This window comes from Symphalangus syndactylus, chromosome 16, assembly GCF_028878055.3.
Source record: "Symphalangus syndactylus isolate Jambi chromosome 16, NHGRI_mSymSyn1-v2.1_pri, whole genome shotgun sequence".
Lineage (NCBI taxonomy): Eukaryota > Metazoa > Chordata > Mammalia > Primates > Hylobatidae > Symphalangus > Symphalangus syndactylus.
In genome coordinates, this window is record NC_072438.2 from 7,841,261 (window position 1) to 7,855,681 (window position 14,421).

Here is a 14,421-nt window from a genome sequence, read left to right on the forward strand (position 1 = left end):
TTGCAGTTTCTACAGAAAGAGTGTTTCAGAACGGCTCCATCAAAATTAAGGTTCAACTCTGTTAGTTGAATGCACAGAACAGATAGAAGTTTCATACAATGCTTCTGTGTAGTTTATATTTGAACATATTCTTTTTTCCATTATTACCCACTTAGCGCTACGAATGTCCAGTTGTATTTTCTACAGAGAGAGTGTTTCAAAACTGCTCAATCAAAAGTATGGTTTAACTCTGTTAGCTGAATGCTCAGATCAGAAAGAAGTTTCACAGAATGCTTCTGTGTAGTTTATATTTGAATATATTCCTTTTTCCACTACTACGCTCTTAGCGCTCCAAATGTCCAGTTGCATTTTCTACAGAAAGAGTGTTCAGATCTGCTCAATCAAAAGTATGGTTTAACTCTGTTAGCTGAATGCTCAGATCAGAAAGAAGTTTCACAGAATGCTTCTGTGTAGTTTATATTTGAATATATTCCTTTTTCCACTACTACGCTCTTAGCGCTCCAAATGTCCAGTTGCATTTTCTACAGAAAGAGTGTTCAGATCTGCTCAATCAAAAGTATGGTTTAACTCTGTTAGCTGAATGCACAGATCAGAAAGAAGTTTCAGAGAGTGATTCTGTGTAGTTTATATTTGGAGACATTCCTTTTTCCACTATTACCCTCTTAGCGCTCCGAATTTTCACTTGCATTTTCTACAGAAAGAGTGTTTCAGAACGGCTCAATCAAAACTAAGGTTCAACTCTTTTAGTTGAACAAACAGAACAGAAAGAAGTTTCACACAATTCTTCTGTGTAGTTTTTATTTGTAGACATTCTTTTTCCCAATATAGGCCTCCTAGCGCTCAGAATGTCCAATTGCAGTTTCTACAGAAAGAGTGTTTCAGAACGGCTCAATCAAAATTAAGGTTCAACTCTGATAGTTGAATGCACAGAACAGAAAGAAGTTTCATACAATGCTTCTGTGTAGTTTATATTTGAACATATTCTTTTTTCCACTATTACCCACTTAGCGCTACGAATGTCCAGTTGCATTTTCTACAGACAGAGTGTTTCAAAACTGCTCAATCAAAAGTATGGTTTAACTCTGTTAGCTGAATGCTCAGATCAGAAAGAAGTTTCACAGAATGCTTCTGTGTAGTTTATATTTGAATATATTCCTTTTTCCACTACTACGCTCTTAGCGCTCCAAATGTCCAGTTGCATTTTCAACAGAAAGAGTGTTCAGATCTGCTCAATCAAAAGTATGGTTTAACTCTGTTAGCTGAATGCACAGATCAGAAAGAAGTTTCACCGAATGATTCTGTGTAGTTTATATTTGAAGACATTCCTTTTTCCACTATTACCCCCTTAGCGCTCCGAATCTCCACTTGCATTTTCTACAAAAAGAGTGTTTCATAACTGCTCAATCAAAAATATGTTTTATCTCTGTTAACTGAATTTACAGATCAGAAATAAGTTTCACAGAATGCATCTGTGTAGTTTTTATTTGAAGATATTCTTTTTCCCAATGTAGGCCTCTTAGCGCTTAGCATGTCCAATTGCAGTTTCTCCAGAAAGAGTGTTTCAGAACGGCTCAATCAAAAGTAAGGTTCAACTCTGTTAGTTGAATGCACAGAACAGAAAGAATTTTCACAGAATGCTACTGTGTAGTTTATATTTGAATATATTCCTTTTTCCACTATTACCCTCTTAGCGCTCCGAATGTCCACTTGCATTTTCTACAGAAAGAGTGTTCAGAACTGCGCAATCAAAAGTATGGTTTAACTCTGTTAGCTTAATGAACATATCAGAAATAAGTTTCACACAATGCTTCTGTGTAGTTTTTATTTGAAGATTTTTTTTTTCCCAATAGAGGCCTCTTAGCGCTCAGAATTTCCAATTGCAGTTTCTACAGAAAGAGTGTTTCAGAAAGGCTCAATCAAAAGTAAGGTTCAACTCTGTTAGTTGAATGCACAGAACAGAAAGAAGTTTCATACAATGCTTCTGTGTAGTTTATATTTGAACATATTCTTTTTTCCACTATTACCCACTTAGCGCTACGAATGTCCAGTTGCATTTTCTACAGACAGAGTGTTTCAAAACTGCTCAATCAAAAGTATGGTTTAACTCTGTTAGCTGAATGCTCAGATCAGAAAGAAGTTTCACAGAATGCTTCTGTGTAGTTTATATTTGAATATATTCCTTTTTCCACTACTACTCTCTTAGCGCTCCAAATGTCCAGTTGCATTTTCTACAGAAAGAGTGTTCAGATCTGCTCAATCAAAAGTATTGTTTAAATCTGTTAGCTGAATGCACAGATCAGAAAGAAGTTTCACAGAATGATTCTGTGTAGTTTATATTTGGAGACATTAGTTTTTCCACTATTACCCTCTTAGCGCTCCGAATCTCCACTTGCATTTTCAACAGAAAGAGTGTTTCAGAACGGCACAAACAAAACTAAGGTTCAACTCTTTTAGTTGAACAAACAGAACAGAAAGAAGTTTCACACAATTCTTCTGTGTAGTTTTTATTTGTAGACATTCTTTTTCCCAATATAGGCCTCTTAGCGCTCAGAATGTCCAATTGCAGTTTCTACAGAAAGAGTGTTTCAGAACGGCTCAATCAAAAGTAAGGTTCAACTCTGTTAGTTGAATGCACAGAACAGAAAGAAGTTTCATACAATGCTTCTCTGTAGTTTATATTTGAACATATTCTTTTTTCCACTATTACCCACTTAGTGCTACGAATGTCCAGTTGCATTTTCTACAGACAGAGTGTTTCAAAACTGCTCAATCAAAAGTATGGTTTAACTCTGTTAGCTGAATGCACAGACCAGAAAGAAATTTCACAGAATGCTTCTGTGTAGTTTATATTTGAATATATTCCTTTTTCCACTACTACCCTCTTAGCGCTCCGAATCTCCACTTGCATTTTCTACAGAAAGAGTGTTTCAGAACGGCTCAATCAAAACTAAGGTTCAACTCTTTTAGTTGAACAAACAGAACAGAAAGAAGTTTCACACAATTCTTCTGTGTAGTTTTTATTTGTAGACACTCTTTTTCCCAATATAGGCCTCTTAGCGCTCAGAATGTCCAATTGCAGTTTCTACAGAAAGAGTCTTTCAGAACGGCTCAATCAAAAGTAAGGTTCAACTCTGTTAGTTGAATGCACAGAACAGAAAGAAGTTTCATACAATGCTTCTGTGTAGTTTATATTTGAACATATTCTTTTTTCCACTATTACCCACTTAGCGCTACGAATGTCCAGTTGCATTTTCTACAGACAGAGTGTTTCAAAACTGCTCAATCAAAAGTATGGTTTAACTCTGTTAGCTGAATGCTCAGATCAGAAAGAAGTTTCACAGAATGCTTCTGTGTAGTTTATATTTGAATATATTCCTTTTTCCACTACTACGCTCTTAGCGCTCCAAATGTCGAGTTGCATTTTCTACAGAAAGAGTGTTCAGATCTGCTCAATCAAAAGTATGGTTTAACTCTGTTAGCTGAATGCACAGATCAGAAAGAAGTTTCACCGAATGATTCTGTGTAGTTTATATTTAAAGACATTCCTTTTTCCACTATTACCCTCTTAGCGCTCCGAATCTCCACTTGCATTTTCTACAAAAAGAGTGTTTCATAACTGCTCAATCAAAAATATGTTTTATCTCTGTTAACTGAATTTACAGATCAGAAATAAGTTTCACAGAATGCATCTGTGTAGTTTTTATTTGAAGATATTCTTTTTCCCAATGTAGGCCTCTTAGCGCTTAGCATGTCCAATTGCAGTTTCTACAGAAAGAGTGTTTCAGAACGGCTCAATCAAAAGTAAGGTTCAACTCTGTTAGTTGAATGCACAGAACAGAAAGAGTTTTCACAGAATGCTACTGTGTAGTTTATATTTGAATATATTCCTTTTTCCACTATTACCCTCTTAGCGCTCCGAATGTCCACTTGCATTTTCTACAGAAAGAGTGTTCAGAACTGCGCAATCAAAAGTATGGTTTAACTCTGTTAGCTTAATGAACATATCAGAAATAAGTTTCACACAATGCTTCTGTGTAGTTTTTATTTGAAGATATTATTTTTCCCAATAAAGGCCTCTTAGCGCTCAGAATGTCCAATTGCAGTTTCTACAGAAAGAGTGTTTCAGAAAGGCTCAATCAAAAGTAAGGTTCAACTCTGTTAGTTGAATGCACAGAACAGAAAGAAGTTTCATACACTGCTTCTGTGTAGTTTATATTTGAACATATTCTTTTTTCCACTATTACACACTTAGCGCTACGAATGTCCAGTTGCATTTTCTACAGACAGAGTGTTTCAAAACTGCTCAATCAAAAGTATGGTTTAACTCTGTTAGCTGAATGCTCAGATCAGAAAGAAGTTTCACAGAATGCTTCTGTGTAGTTTATATTTGAATATATTCCTTTTTCCACTACTACTCTCTTAGCGCTCCAAATGTCCAGTTGCATTTTCTACAGAAAGAGTGTTCAGATCTGCTCAATCAAAAGTATGGTTTAACTCTGTTAGCTGAATGCACAGATCAGAAAGAAGTTTCACAGAATGATTCTGTGTAGTTTATATTTGGAGACATTCCTTTTTCCACTATTACCCTCTTAGCGCTCTGAATCTCCACTTGCATTTTCTACAGAAAGAGTGTTTCAGAACGGCTCAATCAAAACTAAGGTTCAACTCTTTTAGTTGAACAAACAGAACAGAAAGAAGTTTCACACAATTCTTCTGTGTAGTTTTTATTTGTAGACATTCTTTTTCCCAATATAGGCCTCTTGGCGCTCAGAATGTCCAATTGCAGTTTCTACAGAAAGAGTGTTTCAGAACGGCTCAATCAAAAGTAAGGTTCAACTCTGTTAGTTGAATGCACAGAACAGAAAGAAGTTTCATACAATGCTTCTGTGTAGTTTATATTTGAACATATTCTTTTTTCCACTATTACCCACTTAGCGCTAGGAATGTCCAGTTGCATTTTCTACAGACAGAGTGTTTCAAAACTGCTCAATCAAAAGTATGGTTTAACTCTGTTAGCTGTATGCTCAGATCAGAAAGAAGTTTCACAGAATGCTTCTGTGTAGTTTATATTTGAATATATTCCTTTTTCCACTACTACGCTCTTAGGGCTCCAAATGTCCAGTTGCATTTTCAACAGAAAGAGTGTTCAGATCTGCTCAATCAAAAGTATGGTTTAACTCTGTTAGCTGAATGCACAGATCAGAAAGAAGTTTCACCGAATGATTCTGTGTAGTTTATATTTGAAGACATTCCTTTTTCCACTATTACCCTCTTAGCGCTCCGAATCTCCACTTGCATTTTCTACAAAAAGAGTGTTTCATAACTGCTCAATCAAAAATATGTTTTATCTCTGTTAACTGAATTTATAGATCAGAAAGAAGTTTCACACAATTCTTCTGTGTAGTTTTTATTTGTAGACATTCTTTTTCCCCATGTAGGCCTCTTAGCGCTTAGCATGTCCAATTGCAGTTTCTACAGAAAGAGTGTTTCAGAACGGCTCCATCAAAATTAAGGTTCAACTCTGTTAGTTGAATGCACAGAACAGATAGAAGTTTCATACAATGCTTCTGTGTAGTTTATATTTGAACATATTCTTTTTTCCATTATTACCCACTTAGCGCTACGAATGTCCAGTTGTATTTTCTACAGAGAGAGTGTTTCAAAACTGCTCAATCAAAAGTATGGTTTAACTCTGTTAGCTGAATGCTCAGATCAGAAAGAAGTTTCACAGAATGCTTCTGTGTAGTTTATATTTGAATATATTCCTTTTTCCACTACTACGCTCTTAGCGCTCCAAATGTCCAGTTGCATTTTCTACAGAAAGAGTGTTCAGATCTGCTCAATCAAAAGTATGGTTTAACTCTGTTAGCTGAATGCTCAGATCAGAAAGAAGTTTCACAGAATGCTTCTGTGTAGTTTATATTTGAATATATTCCTTTTTCCACTACTACGCTCTTAGCGCTCCAAATGTCCAGTTGCATTTTCTACAGAAAGAGTGTTCAGATCTGCTCAATCAAAAGTATGGTTTAACTCTGTTAGCTGAATGCACAGATCAGAAAGAAGTTTCAGAGAGTGATTCTGTGTAGTTTATATTTGGAGACATTCCTTTTTCCACTATTACCCTCTTAGCGCTCCGAATTTTCACTTGCATTTTCTACAGAAAGAGTGTTTCAGAACGGCTCAATCAAAACTAAGGTTCAACTCTTTTAGTTGAACAAACAGAACAGAAAGAAGTTTCACACAATTCTTCTGTGTAGTTTTTATTTGTAGACATTCTTTTTCCCAATATAGGCCTCCTAGCGCTCAGAATGTCCAATTGCAGTTTCTACAGAAAGAGTGTTTCAGAACGGCTCAATCAAAATTAAGGTTCAACTCTGATAGTTGAATGCACAGAACAGAAAGAAGTTTCATACAATGCTTCTGTGTAGTTTATATTTGAACATATTCTTTTTTCCACTATTACCCACTTAGCGCTACGAATGTCCAGTTGCATTTTCTACAGACAGAGTGTTTCAAAACTGCTCAATCAAAAGTATGGTTTAACTCTGTTAGCTGAATGCTCAGATCAGAAAGAAGTTTCACAGAATGCTTCTGTGTAGTTTATATTTGAATATATTCCTTTTTCCACTACTACGCTCTTAGCGCTCCAAATGTCCAGTTGCATTTTCAACACAAAGAGTGTTCAGATCTGCTCAATCAAAAGTATGGTTTAACTCTGTTAGCTGAATGCACAGATCAGAAAGAAGTTTCACCGAATGATTCTGTGTAGTTTATATTTGAAGACATTCCTTTTTCCACTATTACCCCCTTAGCGCTCCGAATCTCCACTTGCATTTTCTACAAAAAGAGTGTTTCATAACTGCTCAATCAAAAATATGTTTTATCTCTGTTAACTGAATTTACAGATCAGAAATAAGTTTCACAGAATGCATCTGTGTAGTTTTTATTTGAAGATATTCTTTTTCCCAATGTAGGCCTCTTAGCGCTTAGCATGTCCAATTGCAGTTTCTCCAGAAAGAGTGTTTCAGAACGGCTCAATCAAAAGTAAGGTTCAACTCTGTTAGTTGAATGCACAGAACAGAAAGAATTTTCACAGAATGCTACTGTGTAGTTTATATTTGAATATATTCCTTTTTCCACTATTACCCTCTTAGCGCTCCGAATGTCCACTTGCATTTTCTACAGAAAGAGTGTTCAGAACTGCGCAATCAAAAGTATGGTTTAACTCTGTTAGCTTAATGAACATATCAGAAATGAGTTTCACACAATGCTTCTGTGTAGTTTTTATTTGAAGATATTATTTTTCCCAATATAGGCCTCTTAGCGCTCAGAATGTCCAATTGCAGTTTCTACAGAAAGAGTGTTTCAGAAAGGCTCAATCAAAAGTAAGGTTCAACTCTGTTAGTTGAATGCACAGAACAGAAAGAAGTTTCATACAATGCTTCTGTGTAGTTTATATTTGGACATATTCTTTTTTCCACTATTACCCACTTAGCGCTACGAATGTCCAGTTGCATTTTCTACAGACAGAGTGTTTCAAAACTGCTCAATCAAAAGTGTGGTTTAACTCTGTTAGCTGAATGCTCAGATCAGAAAGAAGTTTCACAGAATGCTTCTGTGTAGTTTATATTTGAATATATTCCTTTTTCCACTACTACTCTCTTAGCGCTCCAAATGTCCAGTTGCATTTTCTACAGAAAGAGTGTTCAGATCTGCTCAATCAAAAGTATGGTTTAAATCTGTTAGCTGAATGCACAGATCAGAAAGAAGTTTCACAGAATGATTCTGTGTAGTTTATATTTGGAGACATTCCTTTTTCCACTATTACCCTCTTAGCGCTCCGAATCTCCACTTGCATTTTCTACAGAAAGAGTGTTTCAGAACGGCTCAAACAAAACTAAGGTTCAACTCTTTTAGTTGAACAAACAGAACCGAAAGAAGTTTCACACAATTCTTCTGTGTAGTTTTTATTTGTAGACATTCTTTTTCCCAATATAGGCCTCCTAGCGCTCAGAATGTCCAATTGCAGTTTCTACAGAAAGAGTGTTTCAGAACGTCTCAATCAAAAGTAAGGTTCAACTCTGTTAGTTGAATGCACAGAACAGAAAGATGTTTCATACAATGCTTCTGTGTAGTTTATATTTGAACATATTCTTTTTTCCACTATTACCCACTTAGTGCTACGAATGTCCAGTTGCATTTTCTACAGACAGAGTGTTTCAAAACTGCTCAATCAAAAGTATGGTTTAACTCTGTTAGCTGAATGCTCAGATCAGAAAGAAGTTTCACAGAATGCTTCTGTGTAGTTTATATTTGAATATATTCCTTTTTCCACTACTACCCTCTTAGCGCTCCGAATCTCCACTTGCATTTTCTACAGAAAGAGTGTTTCAGAACGGCTCAATCAAAACTAAGGTTCAACTCTTTTAGTTGAACAAACAGAACAGAAAGAAGTTTCACAAAATTCTTCTGTGTAGTTTTTATTTGTAGACATTCTTTTTCCCAATATAGGCCTCTTAGCGCTCAGAATGTCCAATTGCAGTTTCTACAGAAAGAGTGTTTCAGAACGGCTCAATCAAAAGTAAGGTTCAACTCTGTTAGTTGAATGCACAGAACAGAAAGAAGTTTCATACAATGCTTCTGTGTAGTTTATATTTGAACATATTCTTATTTCCACTATTACCCACTTAGCGCTACGAATGTCCAGTTGCATTTTCTACAGACAGAGTGTTTCAAAACTGCTCAATCAAAAGTATGGTTTAACTCTGTTAGCTGAATGCTCAGATCAGAAAGAAGTTTCACAGAATGCTTCTGTGTAGTTTATATTTGAATATATTCCTTTGTCCACGACTACGCTCTTAGCGCTCCAAATGTCCAGTTGCATTTTCTACAGAAAGAGTGTTCAGATCTGCTCAATCAAAAGTATGCTTTAACTCTGTTAGCTGAATGCACAGATCAGAAAGAAGTTTCACCGAATGATTCTGTGTAGTTTATATTTGAAGACATTCCTTTTTCCACTATTACCCTCTTAGCGCTCCGAATCTCCACTTGCATTTTCTACAAAAAGAGTGTTTCATAACTGCTCAATCAAAAATATGTTTTCTCTCTGTTAACTGAATTTACAGATCAGAAATAAGTTTCACAGAATGCATCTGTGTAGTTTTTATTTGAAGATATTCTTTTTCCCAATGTAGGCCTCTTAGCGCTTAGCATGTCCAATTGCAGTTTCTACAGAAAGAGTGTTTCAGAACGGCTCAATCAAAAGTAAGGTTCAACTCTGTTAGTTGAATGCACAGAACAGAAAGAGTTTTCACAGAATGCTACTGTGTAGTTTATATTTGAATATATTCCTTTTTCCACTATTACCCTCTTAGCGCTCCGAATGTCCACTTGCATTTTCTACAGAAAGAGTGTTCAGAACTGCGCAATCAAAAGTATGGTTTAACTCTGTTAGCTTAATGAACATATCAGAAATATGTTTCACACAATGCTTCTGTGTAGTTTTTATTTGAAGATATTATTTTTCCCAATAGAGGCCTCTTAGCGCTCAGAATGTCCAATTGCAGTTTCTACAGAAAGAGTGTTTCAGAAAGGCTCAATCAAAAGTAAGGTTCAACTCTGTTAGTTGAATGCACAGAACAGAAAGAAGTTTCATACAATGCTTCTGTGTAGTTTATATTTGAACATATTCTTTTTTCCACTATTACCCACTTAGCGCTACGAATGTCCAGTTGCATTTTCTACAGACAGAGTGTTTCAAAACTGCTCAATCAAAAGTATGGTTTAACTCTGTTAGCTGAATGCTCAGATCAGAAAGAAGTTTCACAGAATGCTTCTGTGTAGTTTATATTTGAATATATTCCTTTTTCCACTACTACTCTCTTAGCGCTCCAAATGTCCAGTTGCATTTTCTACAGAAAGAGTGTTCAGATCTGCTCAATCAAAAGTATGGTTTAACTCTGTTAGCTGAACGCACAGAGCAGAAAGAAGTTTCACAGAATGATTCTGTGTAGTTTATATTTGGAGACATTCCTTTTTCCACTATTACCCTCTTAGCGCTCCGAATCTCCACTTGCATTTTCTACAGAAAGAGTGTTTCAGAACGGCTCAATCAAAACTAAGGTTCAACTCTTTTAGTTGAACAAACCGAACAGAAAGAAGTTTCACACAATTCTTCTGTGTAGTTTTTATTTGTAGACATTCTTTTTCCCAATATAGGCCTCTTAGCGCTCAGAATGTCCAATTGCAGTTTCTACAGAAAGAGTGTTTCAGAACGGCTCAATCAAAAGTAAGGTTCAACTCTGTTAGTTGAATGCACAGAACAGAAAGAAGTTTCATACAATGCTTCTGTGTAGTTTATATTTGAACATATACTTTTTTCCACTATTACCCACTTAGTGCTACGAATGTCCAGTTGCATTTTCTACAGACAGAGTGTTTAAAAACTGCTCAATAAAAAGTATGGTTTAACTCTTTTAGCTGAATGCTCAGATCAGAAAGAAGTTTCACAGAATGCTTCTGTGTAGTTTATATTTGAATATATTCCTTTTTCCACTACTAAGCTCTTAGCGCTCCAAATCTCCAGTTGCATTTTCTACAGAAAGAGTGTTTCAGAACGGCTCAATCAAAACTAAGGTTCAACTCTTTTAGTTGAACAAACAGAACAGAAAGAAGTTTCACACAATTCTTCTGTGTAGTTTTTATTTGTAGACATTCTTTTTCCCAATATAGGCCTCTTGGCGCTCAGAATGTCCAATTGCAGTTTCTACAGAAAGAGTGTTTCAGAACGGCTCAATCAAAAGTAAGGTTCAACTCTGTTAGTTGAATGCACAGAACAGAAAGAAGTTTCATACAATGCTTCTGTGTAGTTTATATTTGAACATATTCTTTTTTCCACTATTACCCACTTAGCGCTACGAATGGCCAGTTGCATTTTCTACAGACAGAGTGTTTCAAAACTGCTCAATCAAAAGTATGGTTCAACTCTGTTAGTTGAATGCACAGAACAGAAAGAATTTTTACAGAATGCTACTGTGTAGTTTATATATGAATATATTCCTTTTTCCACTATTACCCTCTTAGCGCTCCGAATGTCCACTTGCATTTTCTACAGAAAGAGTGTTCAGAACTGCGCAATCAAAAGTATGGTTTAACTCTGTTAGCTGAATGCACAGACCAGAAAGAAGTTTCACAGAATGATTCTGTGTAGTTTATATTTGGAGACATTCCTTTTTCCACTATTACCCTCTTAGCGCTCCGAATCTCCACTTGCATTTTCTACAGAAAGAGTGTTTCAGAACGGCTGAATCAAAACTTAGGTTCAACTCTTTTAGTTGAACAAACAGAACAGAAAGAAGTTTCACACAATTCTTCTGTGTAGTTTTTATTTGTAGACATTCTTTTTCCCAATATAGGCCTCTTAGCGCTCAGAATGTCCAATTGCAGTTTCTACAGAAAGAGTGTTTCAGAACGGCTCAATCAAAAGTAAGGTTCAACTCTGTTAGTTGAATGCACAGAACAGAAAGAAGTTTCATACAATGCTTCTGTGTAGTTTATATTTGAACATATTCTTATTTCCACTATTACCCACTTAGCGCTACGAATGTCCAGTTGCATTTTCTACAGACAGAGTGTTTCAAAACTGCTCAATCAAAAGTATGGTTTAACTCTGTTAGCTGAATGCTCAGATCAGAAAGAAGTTTCACAGAATGCTTCTGTGTAGTTTATATTTGAATATATTCCTTTTTCCACTACTACGCTCTTAGCGCTCCAAATGTCCAGTTGCATTTTCTACAGAAAGAGTGTTCAGATCTGCTCAATCAAAAGTATGGTTTAACTCTGTTAGCTGAATGCACAGATCAGAAAGAAGTTTCACCGAATGATTCTGTGTAGTTTATATTTGAAGACATTCCTTTTTCCACTATTACCCTCTTAGCGCTCCGAATCTCCACTTGCATTTTCTACAAAAAGAATGTTTCATAACTGCTCAATCAAAAATATGTTTTATCTCTGTTAACTGAATTTACAGATCAGAAATAAGTTTCACAGAATGCATCTGTGTAGTTTTTATTTGAAGATATTCTTTTTCCCAATGTAGGCCTCTTAGCGCTTAGCATGTCCAATTGCAGTTTCTACAGAAAGAGTGTTTCAGAACGGTTCAATCAAAAGTAAGGTTCAACTCTGTTAGTTGAATGCACAGAACAGAAAGAGTTTTCACAGAATGCTACTGTGTAGTTTATATTTGAATATATTCCTTTTTACACTATTACCCTCTTAGCGCTCCGAATGTCCACTTGCATTTTCTACAGAAAGAGTGTTCAGAACTGCGCAATCAAAAGTATGGTTTAACTCTGTTAGCTTAATGAACATATCAGAAATATGTTTCACACAATGCTTCTGTGTAGTTTTTATTTGAAGATATTATTTTTCCCAATAAAGGCCTCTTAGCGCTCAGAATGTCCAATTGCAGTTTCTACAGAAAGAGTGTTTCAGAAAGGCTCAATCAAAAGTAATGTTCAACTCTGTTAGTTGAATGCACAGAAGAGAAAGAAGTTTCATACAATGCTTCTGTGTAGTTTATATTTGAACATATTCTTTTTTCCACTATTACCCACTTAGCGCTACGAATGTCCAGTTGCATTTTCTACAGACAGAGTGTTTCAAAACTGCTCAATCAAAAGTATGGTTTAACTCTGTTAGCTGAATGCTCAGATCAGAAAGAAGTTTCACAGAATGCTTCTGTGTAGTTTATATTTGAATATATTCCTTTTTCCACTACTACTCTCTTAGCGCTCCAAATGTCCAGTTGCATTTTCTACAGAAAGAGTGTTCAGATCTGCTCAATCAAAAGTATGGTTTAACTCTGTTAGCTGAATGCACAGATCAGAAAGAAGTTTCACAGAATGATTCTGTGTAGTTTATATTTGGAGACATTCCTTTTTCCACTATTACCCTCTTAGCGCTCTGAATCTCCACTTGCATTTTCTACAGAAAGAGTGTTTCAGAACGGCTCAATCAAAACTAAGGTTCAACTCTTTTAGTTGAACAAACAGAACAGAAAGAAGTTTCACACAATTCTTCTGTGTAGTTTTTATTTGTAGACATTCTTTTTCCCAATATAGGCCTCTTAGCGCTCAGAATGTCCAATTGCAGTTTCTACAGAAAGAGTGTTTCAGAACGGCTCAATCAAAAGGAAGGTTCAACTCTGTTAGTTGAATGCACAGAACAGAAAGAAGTTTCATACAATGCTTCTGGGCAGTTTATATTTGAACATATTCTCTTTTCCACTATTACCCACTTAGCGCTACGAATGTCCAGTTGCATTTTCTACAGACAGAGTGTTTCAAAACTGCTCAATCAAAAGTATGGTTTAAATCTGTTAGCTGTATGCTCAGATCAGAAAGAAGTTTCACAGAATGCTTCTGTGTAGTTTATATTTGAATATATTCCTTTTTCCACTACTACGCTCTTAGGGCTCCAAATGTCCAGTTGCATTTTCAACAGAAAGAGTGTTCAGATCTGCTCAAACAAAAGTATGGTTTAACTCTGTTAGCTGAATGCACAGATCAGAAAGAAGTTTCACCGAATGATTCTGTGTAGTTTATATTTGAAGACATTCCTTTTTCCACTGTTACCCTCTTAGCGCTCCAAATCTCCACTTGCATTTTCTACAAAAAGAGTGTTTCATAACTGCTCAATCAAAAATATGTTTTATCTCTGTTAACTGAATTTATAGATCAGAAAGAAGTTTCACACAATTCTTCTCTGTAGTTTTTATTTGTAGACATTCTTTTTCCCAATGTAGGCCTCTTAGCGCTTAGCATGTCCAATTGCAGTTTCTACAGAAAGAGTGTTTCAGAACGGCTCAATCAAAATTAAGGTTCAACTCTGTTAGTTGAATGCACAGAACAGATAGAAGTTTCATACAATGCTTCTGTGTAGTTTATATTTGAACATATTCTTTTTTCCATTATTGCCCACTTAGCGCTACGAATGTCCAGTTGTATTTTCTACAGAGAGAGTGTTTCAAAACTGCTCAATCAAAAGTATGGTTTAACTCTGTTAGCTGAATGCTCAGATCAGAAAGAAGTTTCACAGAATGCTTCTGTGTAGTTTATATTTGAATATATTCCTTTTTGCACTACTACGCTCTTAGCGCTCAAAATGTCCAGTTGCATTTTCTACAGAAAGAGTGTTCAGATCTGCTCAATCAAAAGTATGGTTTAACTCTGTTAGCTGAATGCTGAGATCAGAAAGAAGTTTCACAGAATGCTTCTGTGTAGTTTATATTTGAATATATTCCTTTTTCCACTACTACGCTCTTAGCGCTCCAAATGTCCAGTTGCATTTTCTACAGAAAGAGTGTTCAGATCTGCTCAATCAAAAGTATGGTTTAACTCTGTTAGCTGAATGCACAGATCA